The sequence below is a fragment of the Callithrix jacchus genome, chromosome 1 (assembly GCF_049354715.1).
Source record: "Callithrix jacchus isolate 240 chromosome 1, calJac240_pri, whole genome shotgun sequence".
NCBI lineage: Eukaryota > Metazoa > Chordata > Mammalia > Primates > Cebidae > Callithrix > Callithrix jacchus.
In genome coordinates this window covers 89,495,322-89,516,006 of record NC_133502.1, presented here as the reverse complement: position 1 = coordinate 89,516,006, position 20,685 = coordinate 89,495,322, and the positions used below count along the sequence as shown (strand labels likewise).

The 20,685-nt window shown below is 52.3% G+C and overlaps 1 pseudogene across 1 annotated transcript; it reads left to right on the top strand.

Moving 5' to 3' along the window:
* The first annotated feature begins 13,512 nt into the window (after positions 1-13,512).
* On the top strand, positions 13,513-20,461 carry LOC100385229 (potassium/sodium hyperpolarization-activated cyclic nucleotide-gated channel 4-like; annotated as a pseudogene). Its single transcript, XR_013524916.1, has 4 exons — positions 13,513-13,607; positions 17,017-17,737; positions 18,722-18,869; positions 19,021-20,461. The product of XR_013524916.1 is annotated as a potassium/sodium hyperpolarization-activated cyclic nucleotide-gated channel 4-like (transcript).
* Positions 20,462-20,685: the final 224 nt, after the last annotated feature.

Here is a 20,685-nt window from a genome sequence, read left to right as displayed (position 1 = left end):
GTTTGTTATGATTTCAGTTGTTTTGCATTTGTTGAGCAGTGCTTTACTTCCAATTATGTGGTCAATTTTAGAGTAGGTGTGATGTGGTGCTGAGAAGAATGTGTATTCTGTGGATTTGGGGTGGAGAGTTCTGTAAATGTCCACCAGGTTTGCTTGCTCCAGGTCTGAGTTCAAGCCCTGGGTATCCTTGTTGATTTTCTGTCTGGTTGATCTGTCTAGTATTGACAGTGGAGTGTTAAAGTCTCCCACTATTATTGTGTGGGAGTCTAAGTCCTTCTGTAAGTCATTAAGAACTTGCCTTATGTATCTGGGTGCTCCTGTGTTGGGTCCATATATGTTTAGGATCGTTAGCTCTTCTTTTTGTATCGATCCTTTTACCATTATGTAATGGCCTTCTTTGTCTCTTTTGATCTTTGTTGCTTTAAAGTCTATTTTATCAGAGATGAGAATTGCAACTCCTGCTTTTTTTTGCTTTCCATTAGCTTGGTAAATCTTCCTCCATCCCTTTATTTTGAGCCTTTGTGTATCCTTGCATGTGAGATGGGTTTCCTGGATACAGCACACTGATGGGTTTTGGATTTTTATCCAATTTGCCAGTCTGTGTCTTTTGATTGGTGCATTTAGTCCATTTACATTTAGGGTTAATATTGTTATGTGTGAATTTGATACTGCCATTTTGATTCTAAGTGGCTGTTTTGCCTGTTAGTTGTTGTAGATTCTTCATTATGTTGAAGCTCTTTAGCATTCAGTGTGATTTTGGAATGGCTGGTACTGATTGATCCTTTCTATGTGTAGTGCCTCTTTTAGGAGCTCTTGTAAAGCAGGCCTGGTGGTGACAAAATCTCTGAATACTTGCTTGTTCGCAAAGGATTTTATTCTTCCTTCACTTCTGAAGCTCAGTTTGGCTGGATATGAAATTCTGGGTTGAAAGTTCTTTTCTTTAAGAATGTTGAATATTGGCCCCCACTCTCTTCTGGCTTGTAGTGTTTCTGCCGAGAGATCTGCTGTGAGTCTGATGGGCTTCCCTTTGTGGGTGACCCGACCTTTCTCTCTGGCTGCCCTTAGTATTCTCTCCTTTATTTCAACCCTGTTGAATCTGACGATTATGTGCCTTGGGGTTGCTCTTCTTGCGGAATATCTTTGTGGTGTTCTCTGTATTTCCTGCAATTGAGTGTTGGCTTGTCTTGCTAGGTGGGGGAAATTTTCCTGGATGATGTCCTGAAGAGTATTTTCCAGCTGGGATTCATTCTCTTCGTCCCCTTCTGGTACACCTATCAAACGTAGGTTAGGTCTTTTCACATAGTCCCACATTTCTTGGAGACTTTGTTCATTCCTTTTTGCGCTTTTTTCTCTGATCTTGGTTTCTCGTTTTATTTCATTGAGTTGGTCTTCGACTTCAGATATTCTTTCTTCTGCTTGGTCAATTCGGCTATTGAAACTTGCGTTTGCTTCGCGAAGTTCTCGTATTGTGTTTTTCAGCTCCTTTAATTCATTCATATTCCTCTCTAAGGTATCCATTCTTGTTATCATTTCCTCGAATCTTTTTTCAAATCTTTTTTCAAGGTTCTTAGTTTCTTTGCATTGATTTAATACATGATCTTTTAGCTCACAAAAGTTTCTCATTATCCATCTTCTGAAGTCTAATTCCGTCATTTCGTCACAGTCATTCTCCGTCCAGCTTTGTTCCCTTGCTGGTGAGGAGTTTTGGTCCTTTCTAGGAGGCGATGTGTTCTGGTTTCGGGTGTTTTCCTCCTTTTTGCGCTGGTTTCTTCCCATCTTTGTGGATTTGTCCGCTGGTCGTCTGCGTAGTTGCTGACTTTTCGTTTGGGTCTCTGAGTGGACACCCAGAATGTTGATGATGAAGTATTTCTGTTGCTTGGTTTTCCTTCTACCAGTCTAGCCCCTTCGCTGAACGACTGTTGAGGTCCGCTCCAGACCCTGCTTGTCTGGGGTGCACCTCTAGTAGCCGTGGCACAGCGAGGGATGCTACCAGTTTCTTTTTCTGCTCTCTTTGTCCCAGGATGATGCCTGCCTAATGACAGTCTTTTGGATATAGAGGGGTCAGGGAGCTGCTTGAGGAGACAGTTTGTACTTTATAGGGGTTTAATTGCTGAGCTGTGCACTCTGTTGTTCATTCAGGGCTGTTAGGCTGCTATGTTTGATTCTGCTGCAACACAGCTCATTAAACAACTCTTTTTTTTTTCTCAAATGCTCTGTGTTGAGGGGTTTGGGCTTTATTTTTGGATGTCCGATCAGGTGTCCTGCCCAGCTCGAAGGCAGACTAGCCACTGTTTGGCTGCCGAGGCTCCGCCCTGCTGTTGTGTGATTCGCGCTGTTCCTGCCGGCTCTGCTGTGGTCTCCGCCACGCCCTGCGGCGGAGTCTCTTTGTTGTAGCGTGTTGCCTCAGCAACGGCAGGCTGCGTCAGCAGTGGGCGTGTATCTCAGTAGGGACGGGTTGCCTCGGCAACGGCTGGCTGCGTCAGCAGTGGGCGTGTATCTCAGTTGGGGCGGGTTGCCTCGGCAACGGCTAGCTGCGTCAGCAGTGGGCGTGTATATCAGTTGGGGCAGGTTGCCTCCGTAGTGGTGGACGCCCCTCCCCCACAGAGCGTCTCGGACTGTCTGCCCGGGATAGTTTGAAATCGCGGTTTTGTTCGTCCCACTGGGTATCCCAAACGATCTGTCCCTGCAATCCCCTGGGCTGGGCTACCGTGCAAGTCTCGTTCAGTCTCAAGTCCAGCCCTCTCAAGTCTCAGGTTGCCGGTTCAACAAGGCACCCGGACAAGCGCGCCCTGTGGGGATTGCTGGGTAGGGCCGGCCACCGCCGCCCCGGCTGCCGGCTTCGCCAGGCAGACCTACTGCCTGGCGTCCCGTGTCTTTTTATACTTGGGAGTTTCCCCGTTCTGTGGGCAACAAAGATCAGTCTGGAAATGCAGCACTGACTCACCGTTTGCGAATTCAACGCGGGCTCCAATCCTGGGTTGTTCTCACAGCGCCATCTTGAGTCCCCTCTCTCAGAAGTCTAGTTTTTAAAAGAAAGTTCTAGGTTGTAAATAAAAATTCAGACGTCCTTAAATACATGAAATAAATCAAGAGAAGTAAGTGTAAATACAGAGGACCAAATATTGAAATTTGAGGCATTCTAATATTATTAGGTTAGGAGTTAGGAATGAAGGATTTAGAGAAGTCATCAGTAAGGTTGGAATAAAATAAAGTGATTACCACGTCCTAGAGAAAAAGTGAAGAAAGTGTTTCCAGGAGGAGCTCCTTTATCGTATATTCTCATAGCATATTCATGCCTGCAACTGTATATTTATTTGATTTTTGCGTAGTATCTCTTTGTTAGGCTATAATAAGCTTCATTATGATAGCAGAGGCTAAGTCTACTTTAGATGACTGTGAACTAAGAGTAAGAATTTATTTAATTAACCGGGATTTATTAAGAACATGTACTCTGTCGGGGGCTGTTCTGTGCTGTGGCTTTATCTTTCTGAGCAAACAAAACCCTTGTCTTTGCGGAACTTAACTTCTATTGGAGGATACAGATGAGTACTATTTTACAGAACTTTCTGTGATAATGGTAATATTCAGCTGCTCTAACCAGTATGGTAACATAGCCACATATGCAAAAATATGGCCAGTGTACTAAGGAACAAAATTTTAAATGCTATTTTATTTTATTTAATTAAAAATAATTTAAACGGCCACATGTGCCTTGTGTCTACCATAGATATAGATATGTACAGCAAACAGAAAAAATAATAAATGAACTTATAGAGCTAGGGAGAGATGTGGAGTGGTTGTAATTTAAGACAGAATGACAACTTTATTCACTCACTCACTTACTCATTGCTGTATTCAATTGTGTTGAGGGCTATATACCCATCCATAATGAACATTGGGAAATAATAAGCCTGATTAGCCTTACAGATGGTGAAAAAAAAATCTTTCTTCTCCTCTTAACTGCCTGATCTATATTTTGAAGCTGCAGTGCCTTTGAGTCAGAAAACTGGTCCAACCTTTCTACTTCTCAGTAGCTATCTATTTGCACGCTCAAACTCCAAGAAAATAGCAAGACTAGAAGTTCAGAAATGGGTAGGAGACATTAGTGCCTTCTCCCACCCTCTGAGGTGTGAGCCTTTTCCATGCATAGAGGTTATTGTTAGAAACCATGGTTACTGCTCTTTGGATGTTACCCTGCAAGGTCCAGTGGGCCTTAATTGCCTCATCTCAGAATCTGGTGCTTGGCATCTGCGAGAAGTGGAGATGATGCAGAGGAGTGGTCCTGGGACCTGGGTAGTGGCCCTGTCTCCTGCACCCAGGAAGGGACCCAGTGTGATTCTCAGTGCAGCTGCCTTCAGGCTGCACCCAGGATGCATATGCACCAGCTGCCCTGCCAGGCCTGGGATTGCCGTCTTTAATGCAGACACTTGTTCTTGGGACACAGGTGGAAGTTTCTTGTTCTTCCATGAAGAGAAAATGAATCCATAGGAGGGGATTCAATCAGGCCCCAGGGAGAAGCCTTGGTGGAAACAGCAGCAGCCTGACCTCCAATTTCTGGTCTCTCCTCAAGATTGAGAAATCAACTTTTTGTTTGGAGGGTTGGGAAAGACAGGGAAGGAAAGGAACCAACATGTCCTGAGTGCCTACTTTGTGCCATTGGTGGCTTTGATCTCACCTGATCCCCATGATAGTCTTGAGAGCTGGCAATTACTGACCCATTCCATAGATGAGGAAACTGAGGTTTGGGGTGGAAAAGGCCATATCCACCCATGGTGGAAGCTGTGTGGCTCTGTCCTTGCACTGCAGTTGAGAAACTGCAGAAGGACTGAGAGCAGGACTTCCCCAAGTGCCACGTATGGCAGAGTGAGCTGCCTGGACCGCCTGCCTAGCAAGGCTTGAAGGGGCCTGGAAATGAAGGTGCTCAACCACTGCAGTCAGAACCAACATCATAAGAGGGAGTTTTAATGAAATATAAAGAGCAAGGCAAGTCTTTGCTTGGTGCAACTGACTCTCAGGTAGCCTGTGGCCCCAGCCAACAGTGACACATCAGTGTTTAGCAGTCTCTCCCAGCAACGTCCAGCCTTGTTCTCAGCACCATGTCCTGGGTGCTGCAGAGTGGTGCAGGTGAGTTGAGTGTCCTCAAATCTAGGGAACCCCCTAGCCTGAATGGATATGCCCCCACCAGCTCTTCCCAGGCAGCTCAGATTATGCTGTGTTGGTGCTCTAGCTTTGTGATGTCTAAAAACCATCTGCAACATGCCCCTCCCACCTGCACCCACCCAGTGCCCGCAGCCCTCCTCACTGCAGTCCCAGGCTTCACCACCACCATGCTCTCAGTAGGACACAGAAGTCTGTGTCCCCTGCAGGAGAAGGCACTTTTCTTCTCACAGGGACAAGGGCAGGTTCCCTGTGGACTGCATCTTCCAGAGTGGGTGCCTTTTAGTTCTTCAGATGTCTACACTAGCAGGAGCCCTGCCTACCACTATTCTCATCACTGTCATCATCAACTTCACCTTCATCAAGAAGCCCTTCTCAGTTCCCGAAACCTTACCACATGCTCTGTGCCATGTTCACTGCTGAGATCAGGATAAAGGCAAAATTAGACAAGGACCCGATCTTGGAAGAAAAGGAGTGATGAAAAGAAAAACAAAGGCAATGCGGAAGGAGAGGAGGCCATTGCAGGAGAACGCACCCCCCTCGATCCTCTGTCTTTAAGGCCCAGGGTGATCTGTCCAAAAGAGCAGTCACTGTGGCCTGTGACAGTCTGGGACTCTTTCTAGCCATGGCCAGAGGCTTTCTTGAGCTCCCGTATGGTACCGACTCATTCATTTAGACATATGTGCATTTATTCAGGCAATCAGCAGTTACTTCTGATGCCTGCTTGTGCTAAGTGTGGAGGAACACAGAAGTGAGAAATAGAGAAGAGCCCTGCCTCACGCAGCAGCACACAAGTCAGTGAATGTCATTGCAGATGGTGAGAACTCCAGGAAGGAAATGTATCAGGGTGATGAGTCATGGTGAGAAAGGGAAGGGAGGGTCCTTGGCTGTGTGACACACAGGGATCCAGTGTCCTTCCTTCCCATGGAAGTGGCTTTTGAGCCCAGACAGGATGACAAGAAGGAGCTGGAAGCAACACGCAGGCAGATGGAAGAGCAAGCCCAGTACTGAGGCCCTGGGGCAAGTGTGAACAGACCTGAGGCATTAAAGACATGAAAGAAGGCCACTGTGGCCAGAGATGGCCTAGGGCAGAGTCAGGGAGGCCAGGAGTTGGGGACCAGGACGCCGAGGGCCACAGTCGGCAGTTGGAGTGTATCCACGGGTGCAGTGGGAGGTCATTGGAAGGTTTATGGTAAGAGGGTGACACTGATTTATGTCTCCAAGAGGTCTTTCTAGCTGCTTGGTTGAGAATGACTTGGAGCCTCATCAAGCAGTTGGGGCCATTATCTTTGGGGTGTTTAGATTGGAGAGATATTGGGATTGGTGGGAAGTAGATGGCTTTGAGATGTCCACTTAGGCAGTGGAGCCAAAAGGACCTGGATTGCTGGTGGATGGGATGTGGGGAGGGGTGAGAGACTCATGGCTGGCTGGTGGGTTTTTGTTGTTCCGCCTCACGGAACTCGACACTAGTTGCTAGATGGAACAGGTTTTGGATGATGTGTCCATGTAGAGATAGAGACAGCTGGACATGTGAACTCATTTGTATCACTCTTAGAGTCTACTTGTGTGTCTCAGGCATGACAGAAGCAAGGAACTGGGGGTGTCCCAGGGCTTGACACAGGGGTACAAGGAAGGTCGCCTCCATCAGAGGAGGAGCATTGCCGATCTCCACAGGCCCTTGTGATGGGGCAACACAGTAGCATCCTGGGAGCTCCTCAGCCAAGGGGACCCCACTCAGGGTGCTTCCAGAGATGTCCTAGACTTTGATGCCCTCAACAGCTAAAGAAACCTTCAGCAGAATTCCTGCCACCTTAACGAGCCAGTGGTGGGAGGAGAACAGTGTCCTTGTGGCTGTGGGCTCTACCACCAGCTGTGCTGTCCAGCCCCACAGCAACGTCTAGGCTGGAGGTGCTCAGAGCCTGGACCAGCCTCTCTACTGACCTTGCCAGTGTGCCCTGTTTGCCTTCCTCTGTTGCTGGGTTTCTACACACATGTTCGCAAGTCCCTTTCCTGGTTGTGGCTTCCTTCCCCAGTCAGACTGTGAGCTCTGGGCAAACAAGGGCAAGATTTTTCTCCCTGACCTCCATATGGAGGGGGGCTTTCTTGGGCACGGACACAGGCTGACTTCCAGGGGCATGGCATAGACATTTGGGTCCCTCTGAGGGTACTACCCCAAGACCCAGGGAAGAAGGGCCCCGCTGGCCCACACTCCAGAGGGCTCCTCTCCCCATGGTGAGGAGTCTGGGTGGGGTTCTTTGCAACTCTTGACCACACTTGGGTACCCCGCATTCCTTGGCACAGACAGCTCTGAGCTTGCTGCCAGGGCCTGAGCAGGCCCCTTCCCAGGCTGTGTCCTGAGGGGACCATCCTGCCTCTGTGCCTGCCCCTTGACCCACTTACAAGTGGCTGTTCACAGGAGTGGCATGGATGTAGCTTGGCTGTGGGCCAGGGTCGCCCGGGGTGGGGGCACAGTCAGGGAAGAAAAGGGAGGCGGAGTGTGCTCAGGTGTGGTTTTCTAAGAGCTCTCATTTCAAGCCTGGCCCTCCAGGGTGTTATGATGGTATCTTCTGTCAAGGCAGGAGGATAGAATACATTTTCTTTAACAGTCTGTTGGCTGGACTGCGACTTTAAATATCCGAATCTGTGGCTTGTGGAACTTGATTTGTCTCTTGTCCTGGACTCTTCAACCCTGGGGCAGGCCTGCCTCATTACCCCAGCTCAACAATCAGCCGTGTGCCTCAGGGAGGCTGCCATTCTGCCCCCACGGGCCCTCGTCTGTGCCTCTAGTGCCCTTGGCCTCCTGCACCGCTTTCCCCTCTGTGGCAGAGGGCTGGGTTCTGAAGGCTGCTGTCTCAGCCAGCTCAGCCTGCAACAACATAAACACCAGAGGCTGTGAGGCTGAAGCAACAAACACTACTTCCCACAGCTCTGGAGGCTGGAAGTCTGGGTTGAGAGTCTCAGCATGGGAGCTTCCGGTGAGGGCCTTTGTTTTCTGACTTGTAGACAGCCGCCTTCTCCCTGTGCTCTCACAGGACAGAGTGACCGTCTCTGTCTGGTCTCTTTAAAAGGGCGTTCATCACACTCATGAGGGTGCCACCTTCATGACCTGATGACTTCCATAGGCCTCATCTCCAAATGCCATCACATCAGGGGTTAGGAATTCAACATAGGACTTTGGAGGGACACGGGTGCAGTCCCAGCAGCTGGGAAGTGAAGGAGCTTAATAATAATGACCCCACCCTTGTGTCTATGGTGCGTGTGCCCAGAGCACTTCCATAGCTAGTTTAAGTCACAAGCAGCCTTGCAAAGCCAGGGGCTTGTTTGAGTTGGGGTGCTGAGGTGGTTTGGTGGGGAGGCAGGTGGGGAGGATGACCGGCTCTGAGACTGTGAATGGCGTTGTGTCGCTCAACCTCCCCAAACCCCTGGTGTCTTAGCTCAGACACCAGGGTGTTGGGTGAGCTGGGGAGCTAGTGACATCCTGGTCAACCAAGACATAGAAAGGTTAGGATTTGCCCAAGGTCACAGACATGTCATATTCACCTAAGTGTTAAGGAGGCAAAAGTGGGATCTTCCCCTGGGCTAATGCTGGGGGCTCGGGTGCTCAGGTACCTCTGAGGAGAGCCTCAGGGCCTCAGGATCTAGGTCCCTGAGCACAGCCACAGAGAATGGACCAGAGACCCCAGCTTCATACTCAGATCTGCTCAGCGTCCCAGACCCAGGCCCATGCCCTAGCCCAGCCACAGACTGGCCTGCTCTCCAGCACCCACCTTTCCTTCCTGGCCGTGGCAGAGGCTGAGTGGTGTCAATTCAGTCAGGAGCTCAAATGCTGACAGCCCCAGAGCTGCTCTGTGCCCCAGTGGTCCTGGGCTGCAGGACAAACAGCACTATCTAATCATCACCCTGTGTGCAAGGCCTGGGGAGGCGAGAAGCTGGGAAGTTCTCTGCCTAGCCTTGGGTCCAGCTTGCTCTGTGAATCTGGGGACATCATTCAGTTACTTTAGGTTTGAGTTGTTTTATTCACAAAATGGAACTACGGAGAACTACCTTTTCCTCACTAGGTCAATCTAATACTCGCACATGGTGGCTACAGGCCTCAGAATCAGGCAGCCCTGACTCCAACATCTGGCTCTTCCACTGCCACCATCATCTTGAGCAAGTTCCTTTACTTCTCTGAGCCTTGGTATAAAATGGATGAACAAGATCTTCAGCAAAAGATTTTTGTGAGTTTAAATAGAGAGTGGCTACGGAATTTCATGTACACAGTCAGGTGTGGCACTGTTGTCCCCTCTGTCACCAGGGCCACAGGGAAATGATGGGGCAAGCTTAAGCTACCAGACCCCATGAACCTTTTGCTGTCCACTTCATCCTGAAAAGACTCCCAGATTTGCAGCTGGAACATTCAGGGTCATGCCCTTGATGGGGGCCACAGGTGGGTATGACTGCAGGTGATGAGCTGTGGACAAAAGATATTCATATTTGGTCACTAGTATCGGAATATCATGCCACTAACTACAGGGCTGTAGCTGGAAGACCAGTAGACAGGGGCTGACATATCTAGGCTCTGTCTCTTTGGGCCTAGTTTCTACATCTGAAGTGGGCTTAAACTAGATGTCTGTGGCATTTGACTCAAGCCCCCCTCCAAGAGGGGTGTCTTTGACTAGAAATAGTATGGAGGGATCAGAATGGGGGTTAGGTGGCTAGACCCATTCCAACGTCTTCCAGGCCACAGAAGCAAGGCCAGAACTTCCAGAGACTTTCCTCTAGACTTGCCTCCACCTCTCCATCCCATGCTGCCCTGTCACCAAGGAGACCCCAGCATGGTAGCTTTGGAAGTAGGTGGGGATATGCCCACCTTGGCCCTGCCCAGCTACAGGGCAGCCCCCACCTGAAGCTGCAGAAGTGGAGAGGTGCTGGTGGTAGTGGCTGGGGTTGAGGGTGCTGTAAAGGAGAGCATTACCCCAAATACGTATTAACCAGTCATGAAGGTTAATTATTGATCACAACTTAGCAATTAATAATAGTTGGTAATTTATTGAACACTCCTCTACACATTACTAAGCACTTTGTATATATAATTTAATCCTTTGACAGCCCACTCAGATTAGAATTTTTATCACCATATTCCAGATGAGAAAACATGATCAGAGAGGTTCAAGGTTACAGAGCTAGGAACTGGGAAAGACCTGGGCTTGGGATCAAGGTCTGCCTGAACTTGGGACCTGAGCTTGTGCTGCTTCCTCTGCAGTTCCATGGCTGCTCTATGTGGGTCTTGAGAATTTAGTGATAGATTTAGGGAAACACATCCCTGGCGTGTCTGCAGACCTTGGTTCCCTGAGGAGCCTCAGGCTGGCAGGGTTTTCTCCCTGGTGTCCTCACACTCCAGACAACCTGAGGAAGTGGCTTCTCTGCCCACTTCTGGGCTATGTGGGGCTCTAGGTGTCCTTCCACATGTCCTGGATGGTTAGACCTTTCAGGAAGACCCCCCATCTGTATAGATATCAGGAGATGTCCCTGTGGGACCCTGCAGCCTGCAGCCTTCCTCTTCTGAGGCCTGGACTGATGCCTTCCCACCCCACCCCCAGTCTGGACTTGCACCAAGTGGGTGCCCTACGGAGTCCGTGTAGAGCAGTGTCCACCAACAGCTGCAGGGCACGGAAATGGGCTGCTGCCCCTCCTGGCTGCTCACCTATCCCAGACAAACTTCTCCTCCGCCAGCAGATCTTCCACATGACGTATAACCTGGCCAGCACCGTGGTGCACATCATGAACCTCATTGGCATGATTCTCCTGCTCTGCCACTAGCACGGCTGCCTGCAGGTCCTGGTGCCCATGCTGCAGGACTTCCTGATGACTGTTGGGTGTCCATCAAAAACACGGTGTTAAGTGCACCCAGCCCAGCCCTCTCTCTGGGCCGTAGACGGGCTTTCCAGAGGTAGGGAGGCAAGATGTGGACTTGGAACTTTTGAGTTCCAGCATGTAGGAGCCTGAGTACTGCTTGGCACTGATGGGCACGTAGCTCTACCCAGCATAAACCCAATCACGTGCAGCCAGTCCAGGAATCCATTCACAGCTCTGGGTTGGGAGCCGGTACCTCCACCTTCTCACAGCCTCCATTGCAACTGGTAGCCTCAGTATTTGGCCTTGATTTTACACAGGTAGACTAAGACCTGGCAGTCTCAGGTTGTACCAAGTGTGCCAATGCTGGGCTGGTAGCTCCTGCCCTCCTGCCTCTGCCCCCTAGAAGCTAAGTCCTTAAAAGCTGAGCCTGATGCTCTGTGCAGTGGCTCATACTAGTAATCCCAGTGCTTTGATTACTCCAGCGCAGGAGGATCGCTTGAGCCCAGGAATTGGAAACCAGCCTGAGCAATATAGGAAGACCCATGACTCTATGAAAAACAAATAGAATTTATTTTTTTAAAATTACCCAGGTGTGCTGGCAAGCACATGTGCCTGCTACACAGGAGGATCCCTTGAGCTCACTTGCACTCCAGCCTCGGTGACAGAGCAAGATCCGGTGTCAAAATGAATAACAAAAAAAAAAAAAAAAAAAAGTTGAGCCCAAGGAAACAGACGCCTTTGAGGGTACTATTTGCAGCCCACACAGACTCCCAGATCATGCGTGACCACTTGCTACTCAAGCAGCAAAGCTGAGCTGCCCCCATTCCCCAGCATATTCTCCTCCCAGGTGGAGTCCCACAGGGGACGGCAGGCTGGATGGAGCCTGACCCCACCCTATCCCTGCAACCTTGTGAGTGGGTCAGGGTTGGGGAGAGAAGTTGGACTTGGGGCCTCAGAAGCCACAGGGCAGTTTCCAGTCCTCTTGTGGATGAGGTGGGCACCAGGCTGGATGGAAGACCCCCTGGAGCTGTGAGCCTTTCACTGTCTCTGGTGAACCCCTGCTTCTCCCCGGCTCCCTCCCTGTCAGTTTGGTTTTGTCTGAAGGCAAATTCCCAGGGCCCCAGGGGAGGAAGAATTGGCTTTTAAAGAGGTAAGAGACCCTGAGGCGTCTTTTCGCATCAAACAGGCCTTTACAAAACAGCCTTTTGATGAGCTAAGTGTAAATGAATCAGCCATATGGATTGAATTCCCTGTTCCCAGAGGCTGAGCTGTAAAGGCCAGGAGTGCTGACTGGAGGCTGCTGGGGGCCTGCTCCTGTTCCCCAAGGCTGGGAACCCAGGCTCCTTCCACCACTGGGGATCAGCCCTACTAGCCCCCACTCCAGTCTAGACTGAGCCACCAGACCCGAGGAGCCAGCTCAGCTCTGCTCAGGGTAGTCTGGTTGACCTTGAATATGGCTCGAGGCTCATGGGCTCCTGGGCCTTCCCCCGGGGACCAGGCCTCCAGCAGGTGCTGTGTGGGCCTGGGTAGGTTTCTGCACTGTGGCTCAGACATCTGCCCTGTGAGCAGAAAGACACCAGGAAGGTGGCCGGTGCTGGTATCTGGCTGGTTCAATTGGCCTTCATTTGGGGCAGTGTTTTCTCTGTGTGAGGGTGGCAGGCCCATACATGCACTAAATTCAAGAGATGGCCTTTCTCATCCCATTGTTCCCATGCTGAGCCTTCCTTGAGACACCGGCTGGCTTTGTAGACAAAAATAGCCAAGGGCTTCACTCCTCCTGTCCCTACGCCTTGTGTGTTCCAGAGAGTTTGCCTTGGGGGTAGTGGGAGGAGAACTGGTGGCCTCAGCCCTGGAGGCCAGTTAGCTCATAGCTTTAACTTTTGCTCACCCAAAATGAGGACAGTGTTTTTCGGCTCAGTCTGCCGGAGCTTGTCCCCCAAGGGGAAGCATATCTGGTTTTATAATTGAGGTCAGAGGGGAAATGGGCTTTACTTGGCAGCTGTTTGAGGGATGGGAGTGGAGCTGTTTTAGCAAGGGAAGGACAGCAGGGTGGCTCAGCCCCAGGCCTTTGCTATGCAGCCAGGAAGCTCCAAGCTGCCCCTTGGGAGCTGGGGTCTGGGCCAGGGGCTGGCTCCCATACCTTTACTGGGGCTTCCAGTCTGATCCCTGCCCCCACTGCAAGAGGAAGGCTCAAGTGGGGGACTAGCTGACAGCACAGGCTGCCTCTGTGAGCCTCCTTCTCCTCATTCAGGGCTTTTAGCCAACAGCAAAGTCAGGGAGCCCTGGGCCCAGGCACTGAGAAAGTTAGATTGAGGGGAGGAGGTGGCAGGGACTTTTCTTGCTAGTGAGAAGGGCCTTCCCTCTCGTCTGTTGCCACCACCCGTCTGTCCACAGAACAACTCCTAGGAGAAGCAGTACTCCTATGTGCTCTTCAAGGCCATGAGCCACATGCTCTACATCAGCTTTGGGTGGCAGGTGCCAGTGGGCATGTCCGATGTCTGACTCACCATGCTCACCATGATCATGGGTGCCACTTGCTATGCCATGTTAATTGGCCACACCACTGCCCTCATCCAGTCCCTGGACTCCTCCCAGCACAGTACCAGGAAAAGGTAGGTCCACCCAGGGAGGACCTACACATTTGTCTCTCCCAGTCACCACACGCTGGAGTCCCCAGTGGCCAGGTCTCCAACCCAGACCCTCCTTCTGTCTGGGCCCCAGTGCTGTGGTTTCACCACGTGGCCCCACAGGCTGTGTCCATCTTTGCGCAGTGGGGCCTGCGTGGCATCAGCAGCCCCACCTCCTCTCTCAGATCCAGGCGGTTTATTTCATGCCTCCCCATACGCTCCACACCCCTCATACCCAGCCCTCTCCACTCCAAGCCTCCGATTTCCAGATGCCCAGGCCAGAGACTAGGAACGTTTCTGTCATCAATGCCTACCTCAAAGCCACAGCTCCTTCTCTGCATCCCAGCCACCCTCCCCAGTCACCAGCTTCCTCTCTCCCTGGGATCTCAACAGCAGCTCCCTCAACACAGAGAATGAGTCCCGTGGCCTGGAGTCAGGCCGCCTGGGTCCTACCCCAGCTTCTCCACTGCTAAGCTCTGTTTGAGTGTGGGCTTGTGCTTCCACAGTGTGGGGCCCTGTTTCCTCATCTGCAGGGTAGGGCTGGTGCCTGGTGTCAGGCCATGGGGGTTGCGAGTAAGCTCCCCCGGGCTTATCAGCTAAGCAGGTTCTGCCCTGGCACCTTCCACTGCATGCCTCACACAGCAGTTGGAGCAGCATCTAAAATACATCAGCCTGATCCTATCACTCCTCTGCTTAAAACTCGTTAGGGACTTAACATTGCTCCGAAGATGTAGATTAACTCCTAAGCGTGTTTTCCCAGCCTGGCATCTGAGGGGCATAACCAGGGCTCTGCTCTCGTGCTCAGCTCCCACTCTGGGCCCTGCACCCTTTATTCCAGCCTGGCCAGACCTCTCTCCCTATGCCCACTCCTGCCACAGGGCCCAGCCCAGACACAGGCTTTCACCCGCAACTCTCCTCCCTGTGCTCCACCTGACACCCTCTCTGCATCCAGCCTCACCTCTTGGAGAAGCCTTCTATGACCCAGCCAGCCTCTCACTTTGGGCCTGGCTCATGGGAAGAGCAGAGGCTGGGAATGGAGAGGGCCAGGCAGGTTTCTCATGTGACCCCACGGCACCCTCTCCTCCTTCACCATGCTCGGCACTCCTGTAATGATGTGATTGACCACAGGCAGCCATCTGTTAAAAGTCCACCTTCCCTCTCCAGTCCATGGCTCCATGAGGGGAGGACCCAGTGTGTCATTCTCCATTTTTTGCCCCATGCCTGGCACATAGTGGGGTCAGCATTTGTGGATTCATTGCCCGCCTGCACCAGGCACTGTCCCTTGGTGCAGTGGCTGACAGGTGGTGGCCACCCAGGCATGGAGGTCCAGGTCCCATGATGCCAAGAAGAGAGCTCAGGAAAGCCTACAGAGCCGGGAAGAGAGAAGAGCTCACCCTGGGGAGCAGAGGAAGGAGAAGGTGGAAGGTGGAAGAGAATTTGAGGCCAGGCATCAGGAACACAGGGTCTTGGGTTAGAAGGAAGCAGAAAGGAGGGGAGGTAGAGAAGGCATCGAGCTACAAAGGTCAGGGCGTAGCCCAGGCCCAGGTGAGGGATCATTCTGGAGCCAGCACCAGGGCCCAGCCTGTGACTAGGATGGGGCTCAGCATGTGAGTGGGGTCAGGGCTCTCTGTGTGACCAAGGCTAGGATTTAGTCTGGGGTCAGGATCAGGGATTTAGAAAAAGCATCTGGGGCCAGGCGCAGTGGCTTACGCCTGTAATCCCAGCACTTTGGGAGGCTGAGGCAGGCAGATCACCTGAGGTCAAGAGTTCAAGACCAGCCTGGCCAACATAGTGAAACATTGTCTCTACTAAAAATACAAAAAAAGAAAAGAAAAGAAAAAAAAAAAATTAGCTGGGTGTGGTGGAAAGCACCTGTAGTCCCAGGTTTTCGAGAAGGCTGAGGCAGAAAAATTGCTTGAAGCCAGGAGGCAGAGGTTGCAGTGAGCCAAGATCAAGACACTGCACTCCAGCCTGGGCAACAAAGGGAGACTCCATCTCAAAAAAAGGAAAAGAAAAAGAAAGAAAAAAAAAGGAAAAGGGTCTGGGAGGCTGGGCCTGGTGGCTCATGCCTGTAATCCCAGCACTTTGAGAAGCTGAGGCAGGCTGATTACTTGAGCCCAGGAGTTCGAGACTAGCCTGGGCAACATGGCAAAACCCCATCTTTACAAAAAATACAGAAATTAGCCAGGCATGGTGGCATGCACCTATAGTCCTGGCTACTTAGGAGGCTGAGGTGGAAGAATCACTTGAGCCCAGGAGGTTGAGGCTGTAGTGAGCTGTGTTCATATCACTGCACTCCAGCCTGGGCAATACAGCAAGACCCTGTCTTAACAAAACCGAAAAAGCATCAGAGTGCATTTTAGGGCCAGAGTCAAGGTGCCTGTGGCTTTTCGTTTGAGACTTTAAAATGTTATTCTTTGGCTATTTTCTAAATCAGCCCAGTAGATTTCTCTTAAATGTCCTACCTCCCCTCTATCCCCATGTCTGTCTCTCACCTGGACCACTTCAACCTCTTGCCCCATGTTCAGACCCTGCCTCCCCACCCCTACTTGTTCTCTGGGGATCAGGGGAAGAATTCTTTAAAACACCAGGTATTCTGGCTGCCTCTGCCCTTATAACCAGCCAGGAAGTCACTGTCCCCTCGGACTTTGCATAACTTCACACAGTCAGAGGCCAGGGTGGCTGGAAGGAGTTTGGGAAATGTCATTTCTAAGCCCTCATTTGCCTGTGAGTATTTCTCTGCAGCAGTTCTGTATTCCCACCTGTTTGGAGCACACATAGGTGCAGACAGGCTGCCCCATTTCGGATTGCTGCTGGGGTTATAGGAACTTCCTCTAGTTCCCATCCAGGAGGGGTCTGTGTTGTTGCCTAATCAATACCTCCCATCCCTCATCCTGCTGTTGAGAATCCCACTGTCCACCCACCATCTAGGATGGTGGGAGCAACATCCACTCTTCTCAGTGAGGGTGGGCAGGATAGTCTCTTATTTGTTTGAGACTAAAGGGACAAAACGTTGGGACTCACAACCTTTTGTCCCTGAGCCTCTATTTGAAGGTCCTTCAAACGGTCTACCCTGCTCTTCCCTTGCCTGGAGTTGCTCTCAATGAAATGACCTGGGGTCTCAGCTGAGGCTGGGTTTGGATTCATAGCATAGAGCAGCCAGGCATCCTTGCTTCTGCCTCTGAGCATTCTTCTGACCCATTGAAGCCTCGCCTCCTGACTGTGCCAGTCACTGCTGGGAGGAAACAGTTTCTCTCCTCCCAGAGTTGGTGAGACCTCCCGGTCACCAGTGTAACATTCCAAGGAAATGTGATCGACTTCCCTGGCGATACAGTTGACGTGTCTTGTCACTGGGCTTTGGACACTCCCTGCTGCTTCCCATCCACCTCCTTAGTATTGAATGCAGTGAGGACCAGATGCCAGCAGGGCCCCTTCCTCCACACCAAGCAGCTGGGAGCTCTGGCAGTTGTTTTGAACACAGTGAGGTCATATCCACACCATTGACTTCAGGTCTCAAGGAACCAACTTTGGCCAAGAAAGCCCCCAGGGTGGGTGCCTGGATGTGGTGCTTGGTGGGGTGGTGGGGCTGGCTGCTTGGAGCTGACACCTCCTTTTCCCAGCCTCAGTATAAGCAGGTGGAGCAGTACACGTCCTTCCACAAGCTCCCGCCTGACACCCGGCAGCACATTCACGACTACTGCAAGCACAGCTACCAGGGCAAGATGTACAACGAGGAGAGCATCCTGGGAGAGCTGAGAGACCCTGCGGGAGGTGGCTGTGCAGTGGCCTGGCAGACAGTAGCAGGGGAGCCAAGCCTTCCTGGCAGCCAGCTCCCCTCACCTCCTCCTTCTCATTTCCCAATCTACCCCATCCAGCAGGAGATCAACTTTAACTGCTGGAAACTGATGGCCTCCATGCCACTATTTGCCAACATGGACCCCAACTTTGTGACACCCATGCTGACCAAGCTGCATTTCGAGGTCTTCCAGCCTCGGGACTGCATCATCCAGGAAGCCACCATCGGCCAGAAGATGCACTTCATCCAGCACAGTGCTTGGTCAGCGTGCTCACCAAGAGCAACGAGACCAAGTTAGCCAACAGCTCCTACTTTGGAGGTGAGGCAGCCCCGGACCCTGGGGGACAGTGCAGCTGCTCCCAGAGGATAGGCTGGGGAGACACTAAGGGTACAGAGGCAGTGAGCACCCTTCCTGGCCACAGCCTGGAAGGAAGTGTCTGTGAGCCCAGAGAGGGATGTCTTAGTCTGGGCTCTTATAACAGAAGTGCCATAGACTGGGTGGCTTGTAAACTGACACAAGAACAGAAAATGAAATACCATATGTTCTCACTCATAGGTGGGTATTGAACAATGAGAACACATGGACACAGGGAGGGGAGCACTACACACTGGGGTCTACTGGGGGGAATAGGGAAGACCAGTGGGGGTTGGGGAGTTGGGGAAATAGCATGGGGAGAAATGCCAGATATAGGTGAAGGGGAGGAAGGCAGCAAATCACACTGCCACGTGTGTACCTATGCAACTATCTTGCATATTCTTCACATGTACTCCAAAACCTAAAATGCAATTAAAAAAAACAGGAATATATGTCTCACAGTTCTGGAGGCTGGCCCTCTGAGCTGAGGGGGCCAGCATGGCTGGAGCTGGTGAGAGCCCTCTTCTGGGCTGCACTGCTGGCTTCTCACTGTGTCCTCATGTGGCAGAAAGAGGATGAGCCGGCTCCCTGGCCTGTTCCTATAAAGGCACTAATTCCATCCACGAGGGCTCCACCCTTATTGTCTAATCACCTCAATAGGCCCCACCTCCAAATACCATCACGCTGGGATTAAGAGTTCAGCATATAAATTTTGGGGGAACACATGCAGTCCATGGCAGAGAGTATATCCCAAAGATGGGAAAGACTGTCCAGCTCCCATGTGGGGGTGGGGGGAAGAGGCATCCAACGTGGCCACAGTCTGGGGCAGAGCCTTGTGAACCTACCAAGGCTTCTGTGCTAAGCAGTCAGAACCAAGGTCAGGGTGGGCAGTATCTGTGGCCTGGGTGGGCTGTGTACACCCCACCCTGAGTCCTGATGTCCGGGCAGATATCTGCCTGCTTACTAGGCGCCAGCACCTACTGCCACCTCTGTTTGAGCTTGGACAGCTTCAGCGAGATGCTGGAGGAGTACCCCATGATGCAAAAGGCCTTCAAGACTGTGGAGCTAGACTGCCTGGACCACCTGGACCACATCGGTGAGGGGGGTGGGCCACAAGTGGGCTGAGGAGGGATTGGGGGTAGTGGGGGGGGGCTTAGACAGGGCTTCCTATGCCTAAGCTAGGTCTGCACCCCATCTCCTTCCCTGCTTTGCTCTGAGTGCCCACTTGCTCTTGTTCCGTGGCCCAGGCAGGAAGAACTCCATCCTCCTCCACAAAGTCCAGCATGACTTCAACTCTGGCATCTTCAACTACCAGGAGGATGAGATCATCAAGCCAATTGTGCAGCATGACCAGGAGATGGCCCACTGTGCACACTGCATCTGGGCCACCACCTCTGCAACCCCGACCCCCAGGCCCGTCATCTGGACCCTGCTGATCCAGGCATGGCTGCAGCCCATCGCTCTCACCCACCACCCTCACCTGCCTGCTGCCATCTTCTGCCCTCCCCCAGGATCTGGGCTGGGCAACCTCAGCACCAGGCAGACAGCAAGACACCTGAAGTGGCTGCAATCCCTGATCCCTTCTGTGCTGGGCTCTGCCTCACCCACTAGCAGCCCATCCCAGGTGGACATGCCATCTTCATCCTCCTTCCACATCCAACAGCTGGCTGAATTCCCTGCCCCCGCCAGACTGAGCCCACTCCTGCCTTCATCCAGCTCTTCCCCACCCCACAAGGCCTGCAGATCCCCCTCCGCTCCCACACCATCAGCTGCTGCAGCCACCACCACCACAGCTGGGTTTGGCCACTTCCACAGCCTGCCCAGCCATCTCCTGCACCGCCTGGGGCCCGGGGGGCCTGGGACTCCCAGAGCACTTCCTGCCACTCTCACCCTTCTCCAGGTCCCTGTTATCTAGCCCTGGGCAGTTGGGCCAGCCTCCAGAGAACTTATCCCCAGGTCTGGCTGCTGATCCACCGAGCACACCAGAGACACCCCCAGGCCTCCATCCTTTGTGGCAGGGGACTCTGGGGGACTTCCCCTATAGCCTTTACTACCCAAGGAGGTCTCAGCTTCCCCAGCCACAGCCCAGACCCCCCAAGAACTTTCCCAAGTGCCCCACCCTGGGCCTCTGGCCCCCACAGCTCCTTGCTCCTGCCACCCCAGGTACCCGAGCACCAGGGCACGCCCTGTGTCAGCCCCGGTTGCCTCACCCAGGACCTCAAGCTCATCTCCGCATCCCAGCCAGCCCTGCCTCAGGATGGGGCACATACTCTCTGCAGAGCCTCCCTGCAGTCCTCAGGGGAGTCCATGGCTGCCTTCACACTTCCCCAGGGCCAGGGGCAGCAGCAGGGGCAGTGGGAGAAGCAGGGGCCTTGGTCCCCCCTGGGAGGCCCTATGATGCCATCCCTCTCTGGGCCTCAGCCACCCACCTGGGACCTGAGAGAAGGGCCTGGAAATGTGCTCCGGTACTCACTGGGCCAGGAGGGAGTGGAGGCACCAAGGGCTCATCATCTACCCAAGAGATGGGACAGAAGGTGCACAGATGGGCCAGGTGAACAGGGTCCTTAAGGAGACCACAGGGGAGGAAGAGAAGGGCAAGATGGTAAGTTCCTGACTCCTATGACTAAACCACCCAGGGACAACTGTGTGCCAGAGCTGGGTGGTTGCTTCTGTGTGCCAAAACCTGGAAGACACAGTGCTCCGTGTCCCTGCTCAAGTCTGTTCCCACCAGCCACAGGGCATGCAGCCAGTCAGCCAAGCCCTAAGTAGGGATGGAACCAGGTGCCCAGACTTCAGCCGCAGCAATGCTCAGCTTAGGGGCTCTAGGTCAGGCCAGCATCCTCCTCCAGCCTCCCTTGCTCCCTGGCACAGGTCAGCAGCCTTTGGAACTGCGAGATGTTTCAACCCTGACT